At 39.4% G+C, this 6,976-nt stretch overlaps 1 non-coding gene across 1 annotated transcript; it reads left to right on the top strand.

Moving 5' to 3' along the window:
- Nucleotides 1–6,518: 6,518 nt before the first annotated feature.
- On the top strand, nucleotides 6,519–6,625 carry LOC112089451. Its single transcript, XR_002901089.1, has one exon. It is a non-coding gene; the product is annotated as a small nucleolar RNA R71 (small nucleolar RNA).
- Nucleotides 6,626–6,976: the final 351 nt, after the last annotated feature.

Genomic DNA, 6,976 nt, shown 5'->3' with positions numbered 1-6,976 from the left:
ATCCTCCGTCGCTTATCACAATTCTAGGAACTCCAAAACGCGGGAATATCACAGATTTAAACAGCTTCATGATGACTTTTGCATCATTGGTGGGACTAGCGACTGCTTCAACCCACATAGAGACGTAGTTTACTGCTACTAAGATGTATTGGTTTCCAAAAGAAGTCGGAAATGGTCCCATAAAATCTATTCCCCAAAGATCGAAAATTTTGACTTTGAGAAGAAAGTTTTGAGGCATCTCATTCCTTTTGCTTATGTTATCCATCCTTTGGCAGTTATCGCATCGTGATATGTAAGCTAGAGTATCTTTGAACAGAGTAGGCCACCAAAAACCTTCTTGTAAGATCTTTGAAGCGGTTTTGAAGGTTACAAAATGTCCTGTGTAAGATGAGCTATGACACCCGAATAAAATTCCTTCCATCTCTTCTTCAGCCATGCATCTTCGGTATAAACCATCAGAACATCTCTTGTAGAGATAGGGTTCGTCCCAAAAATAATGTCTTACATCTTTCAGAAACTTTTTCTTCCTGTAATCAAAAAATTTTGGTGGTTCTTGTTAGTAGGAATTTTTCAATCCTTGATCAATTCCTCAACTACTCATGTCATTGTAGCAGTTGAGGTATCAATCCAAATGGAGAGATTCTAGGCACCAAGACTATGAGGATCAATTCTTAATCCAAGTCTAATAAGCAGATGAATTGGTAACCAAGATTATCTAAAAGCATATAATAAAACAAGCAATAACAAACAAGCAGTAATTAAGACCTAAACAAGCAAGACAAGAAAGCAAAGGCTCAAATTCAAATAAAGATAAAGCTAAACCTCTAGATGTGATCCTTGATCAGGGTGCTTTCAATGCTTAATTCATGATGCTAAGCAAACAATGCAACACTTGCAATTCTTTAGTCTAGACTTCCAAAATAGATTAATTCATTCCCATGACCGAATTCCCTTTGTAAATTACCTAATCAAGACTAATTCCCATTAGTGAATAATCAATCAACAAGCATAAGGTTACAAGTCCAATATGACCAAACAGCCTCTTGGTGCATCAAAATAAGAGCCAAGAAAGACTGAATCTTATACAGAAAGATAAAGCAAGCATTACATGAACTCAAATTCCAATCAACTTAGAACTCAAAGCAAGACCATTTCTTTCCCAAGACAATGATCACTATACTAATCAGCATTCAAACCTAACTCTCATTAGTGGTAATGATGATCAATATGCATTAATAAACAGTTCTAATATGTCATTTATGCTTCAAAAAAACATTCCCATGGCATTTAAAACATAAACCCTTAAGTTAGCTCATTCAGGCATTTCATCAAACACCTTGTGGGTGGAGAAATGCCTAAGTTCTAGACCAGAGTGATTATCAAAGATATTGCATTAAGAGCAGCTAACTAAGGAAATTAAAGGATAATCTAGAACCTAAACATCATAAATCATTACACACCTAGAAGCATAAAAGAAGACTACTCACTAATCATGCTTAACACACCTAATCTTTTGCAAGAGGTGATGTTAAACATGATTAGAAGCAAAGATAAGAAGAGAAGATGATAAGAAATAACTTTAGATTGATTAAATCCTTGAGATATCTCTTAAAAAAAAATCTGGGTTTTCACAAAAGAGGCCAAGAGAGAAGAGAATAAAGCCTTTTTTTTTAACAGATATTTCCTAAAGCATATATATAGGTAGGGTTTTCTTGATGGGCCAACCCAGAAAAACTAGGAATTGGCCCAAAAAGGCCCTAAAACACGTTTAACTAAGGTAGTATCGACCTGATTCCAGTCGGTGCAGGAGCTCGGTGTGGTGTTAAGAAATCTCTGAAATTCAACACCAAGCAGGTTTCACTCGGTGTAGCTCCTCGGTACAGTGTAATGAAGGTCTTCAGTGGGCCAATACCGACCAGAATTGTGTTGGTGCAGCCTCTCGACATATCTTCAGCGTTTGAGCCCCCAAAATCCAAAAAAAACCGTCAATGGATCAAGGTCATATCGACAAAATTCTGGTCGGTATTTCTTCTCGATATGAATGCAAACCGCTTGCACCAAATCCTTCATAACTCCCTGCTCGCTGGTCCAAACCTTGATCGATAAACTCCATGAGCCGAATGGCTCCTTCAGCTCCAATTTTGGTGAAGGGTTCCGGTTCATATGACGTCAAAAAGGGCTCCGTTCCACCGGTTCTTTGATGCGCATTGCTTTGGTCCTTTATCCGCGACGAGACATGTACTGCTTCGTATCGCCGTAACTTTCAGCTCACAACTCCAAATAGGACGATCTAAAATGTTCTGGAAACTAGACTCGACCCTCTGTATTCTTGATAAGACTCCGGAGGCTGAATCCTGGTACAAGTCTTCCTTCTCAGGTGATGAAGTTGAGGGATCGTCGGCTCTATAACACTTGTCCGAGTCTGATGCACATAAGGTGATGGTGTCTCCATGGCTCTTGCCCCAGGTGCTCCCAATTAGCTCCAAATGACCTGTAAACTCTCCAAAAGTGCAAAACTCTCTAGGACATAATGCAATTCCTAACTAAAGAGACAAGCAAAGACAAATATATGTAAAACTACCTAAATGTATGCATGAGACTCAATATTTGGACAAAAATGCAATCCTAAACATGACAAAATATGAGTATATCAACTCCCCCACACTTGTCCTTTTCTTGTCCTCAAGCAAACAAGAACAAATGAGAGAGAGATGTTGAATGCATGGGAGTTCATATTTCCTTTGAGAGAAGTGACCACTAAGAGAATTCAAGCTCATGCTCAATATGCAATGCAAAACCATACTTTGATGTATCAACTCAACAGTAATCTCCACAAGTTCTCCTATTCCTCAACTCTTTAACATTCATTAAGCTTTTTACCAAGCGGATCAAATGATACATTGTTTAAACAAACAGAGTTTGGCTAGGGTGAGGTTATGAGACTAAAATGATCTCATCAATGCCTGAGTGGGTTCAATGCAGCAAAAGGGTCTCTCTATGAATGACCAAACTTTGGCAGAATGCTAAAGGTAAAAGGCGACATATGCATACAAGGGCAAGACTCATCCCACCCCACACTCTACTCAAAGTTTCCTCACTTGCTTACTTTTCACACTCATTCTTCTCTCACTGGGGGATTCTCTTTTCCTTTTCATACACAAGTCTTGGAGTTCAAACTTTACACAGCTCTTTGTCACTTTCTTTGGTAACCTCTAGCCTCTTTTTCTTTCTGTTTTAGAACATTTGAGCTCTTTGGCTTCTTTTCTTTTTCTTTCACTTAGAGGTTAGACTCTTTCTTTCCAAAACTTTAGAGCTCACTTTCTTTGACTCAAAACTTCGAAGAATTATATCTTTTCTTTTTCTATCCCCTAGTTCTCACCACTCTCCTTTTGTTTCCACTCATCTCTCCTTTTCCACTCACCAACAAGTATTCTCCCACACTTAGTTCTCGCCAAATCTCTCAGCTCCTTGATGATGGAACTTGACACTCAATGAGACTTGCCCTTGTCGCCCTAAACCTAACACTTTCTGCAAAGTTTGGTCCAAGGTGGCCTCTCAATCACACACAAACAACTGGCTTGAAAGAAGGATGGGTTCAGGGTGAGGAAAACTGATCTATTATGCAGATTCAGCTATTTGAGCTAAGGAAGAGGATGGTAAAAACAGGATTCTAGCTCAAATATGTATATTGGTATCCACAAGCTTATTCAAACAATGCACCAAATGATAGTTTCAAGTCAAGTTCAAGGTTTTCACTTATTTGAGTTGAGTCAAGTTCAAGGTTTTCACTTATTGCTTCTCAGATTCAGATCATTTCAAGTTTTGCAAGCACAGAAATCATTTCACAAGCATATTTGGTCCAAATTCTCAAATAGATATACTCTCAAGGAAAAACTATCATTACTCCCAGCAAGATGCAACCTATATGATGCAAGCTAGACTCAATCCTAAAATGTGAATGCAGCTACATGAACATTTTTTTGTGAAAATTTTTCAGATTTTTCAATTTTTTTTTGGTTTTTTAATGCACTTAGATGAATGCAAAATGAGACTCAAAGTGAAAAGGGAAATAAGAAAAGAACAAACATGATTAGTAGACACAAAACCCCTCCCCCACACTTAGATAACACTGTCCCTTGTGTTAGAAAAGCATGAAGGAGAAGTGCAAAGCAGAATCACAAAATGCAAAATGAAAATAAACTAAGCTAGATGCATATTTACAAGGGTGGAGTGTTACCTTCTCAAGGACTGAGATATGGGGCTGGAGAATTGACTACACCGACCTCTTGCACCGAGGGAAATCACCTTGGTGTGAGGCATCCTTGGCCATCTTTTGTTCCACACCGACCTCCATTAGCTCGGTGTATCAGGTCGATATTTCTTCGGCTTTTTGAAACTTGATACACTGAGTTCTTGCACCAACTGAAATCACCTCGGTGTGAATGCATTCTTCACATGATTTCTCAGCTTTTCTTTGGTCCATTCCCCTTATGGCATCTCCTAAACACCTCAGCAACCTGTCTACACTTAAGCAAGACATCAAAACATCCTAAAAACAGCAAAAGAAAGTATTAAAAAGAGTATTTACAAAGGATAAGCTTGAGGTGTCTCCCAAGAGCACTTTGTTTTAAGTCACTAAGTTTGACTTTTCAGAACCTTTTCTTAATGAGGGAGAGGAGGAGTTTTGATGCTCCTTGTCTTGTCCATGAATTCAAGCATGAGGTCCCTGTTCATCAGCTCTTGGACACCATCAGATCCTTTGTCTTTGAACTCTGGTGTGAGGATAGCTCTGACTTTGGCAAATGGTCTTGATCTTCCATTGCCTTTAACCTTGTATTCTACAGCTCTAGCATCAAACTTCCAAGGAGTGAGAGTTAAGACTTGAGAAGAAGACCCAAGAGTGAATGATTTGGTGCTTGTTGGGTTCTTGTCTTGAGACCCTGAACCATTGCTTTTGTTGCTGCTGATCTCCTTCTCACTTAGTGTAGGAGATAGAGATTCCAAGCAAGCCTTATCATCACTAAAGAAATCCCCTTCAAACTCAAAATCAGGTATTAGGAGGGACTCTTTCTTGTTCTCAACAGATGCAAGGGGTTGAGCTTCTTCTATAGTTCCCATACTCCCCTCATACATCATCCCATAGCGTTTCAACTCATCAGAATCAACAGATATAACTCCACAAAACCCAGCAAGAGGAGTTTTAAGGGGATAAGATACTTCATCATCTACCTTAGTAAGCACCACTCTTTGAGTATCAAAGTCCATCCTTGCTCATGTGGTGTTCAGAAATGGAGTTCCAAGCAGAAGAGGTAGATCTTTGGTCTTCTTCATCTTCATGACTACAAAATCAGTTGGAAACTGTGCATTCACCAATCTTCAATGGGTAATCTTCAAGGATTCATTATGGCTCCTTTGAGGATGAATCTCCAAAGGTGATTGACATGGAGTGATGCTTAAGACTGTTGATCCCTAATCTCTCCACCATGTCTAAAGACATTACACTGACGCTTGATCCAGAATCACACAAAGCATTCTCCACTTTCAAGTTTCCAAGAGAGCATGAGATGGAGAACTTTCCTGGGTTGCCTAGCTTGGGAATAGATTTAGGTTTCACCCTTGTTGTACTAGTGCTAGAGACTCCATTAGATGTCCTTCCTTGAACCATTCTATGATCCTTTCCTTCAGCAATCTCAGAATCATTCTTTTTCATATCAAAACAAACTGCCTCCGCACCTTCTTTCTCTTTGTCCTCATTGAGATCTTAGAAAAGGAATTTAAACTCCTCTATGATGGTGTCTTCATCATCTTTTTTCAGGCTTGTTGCACTTAAGACATTGCCATGGAAAAGATCCTCATTTTGTTGGACAGCAGCATGATTCTCATCATTTGAGAGGATTGCATTACAGTATTCTATTGGATGTGCAACTGATGTCCCTGGTAAAGATCCTTGAGCTTGAGAACTGCAGTGGCCCTTGTTGTTCTCTAGAGTCTTGACTTTGGAAGCCAAGTTTGTAATCTGAGTTAGAAGATCAGAATAAGTGCAATCTACCTTGTTGTTAATCTCAGCCATTTTCTTGTTGAAGTCCATGGCACCACTTGTTTGACTTTTGAGAATTTGCTGGAGCAGGTTCTGCACTTCTTGATCCTTATTCCCTGAGTTCTGTTAGAGACTTTTCTCAGCTGTGATGTCTTCCCCTCTAAATGTGTCTTGAAACACATGATTCACATCTCTACTCAAGTTCACTGACTTATGAGAAGCTAGGAGAAGTTTATCTAGCTTCTCGTTGAGAGACCAGATGTCTTTCCTTGTTCTTTCCTCTTTAGCACACACAGCACCTCTTGAATTGCTGTCAAATTCTCATCCATAAAGCTCATCACTCTGAGCTACATTCTCCACAAGGGTCATGGCATCATTGACTTCCTTGGTCATGAAATTACCATTTGAAGCTGTGTCCAAGAGTAGTCTGACCTTTGGTAAAGCACCTCTGTAGAAGGTACTTAGCAGTTGAGCATCTGAGAATCCATAGTGAGGGCATTGCATGGTATACCCTCTAAATCTTTCCCAATCCTCACAAAAGGATTCATGGTTCTTCTGAATAAAACTTGAGATTTCATTTCTTAACCTTGTTGTTCTTGATGAAGAGAAGAACTTGGTTAGAAATGCTCTTTTGCATTGCTCCCATGTTGTGACTGATCCTTGAGGTAGAGACTTTTCCCACTTATGAGCTTTGTTTCATAGAGAAAAAGGGAATAACCTCAACTTGAAACTGTCCTCACTCACTCCATTCATCTTAGTTAGATCACAAACTCTATCAAAGTTCTCAATGTGATCTAATGGGTCTTCTAATGCCAAGCCATGGAACTTGTTTGATTGCACCATGTTGATCAAGCCAGATTTGATCTCAAAATCGTTTTCAGGTGTAGGAGCTTGAATCCCATGTCTCTGACCCTGAGCATTGGCCTCATCACCAGCTCC

Source organism: Eutrema salsugineum, unplaced genomic scaffold (assembly GCF_000478725.1).
Source record: "Eutrema salsugineum unplaced genomic scaffold, Eutsalg1_0 scaffold_12, whole genome shotgun sequence".
In the NCBI taxonomy this organism is placed as follows: domain Eukaryota; kingdom Viridiplantae; phylum Streptophyta; class Magnoliopsida; order Brassicales; family Brassicaceae; genus Eutrema; species Eutrema salsugineum.
Note: the sequence above shows the minus strand (reverse complement) of the source record. Positions and strands in the feature narration are given on the sequence as shown.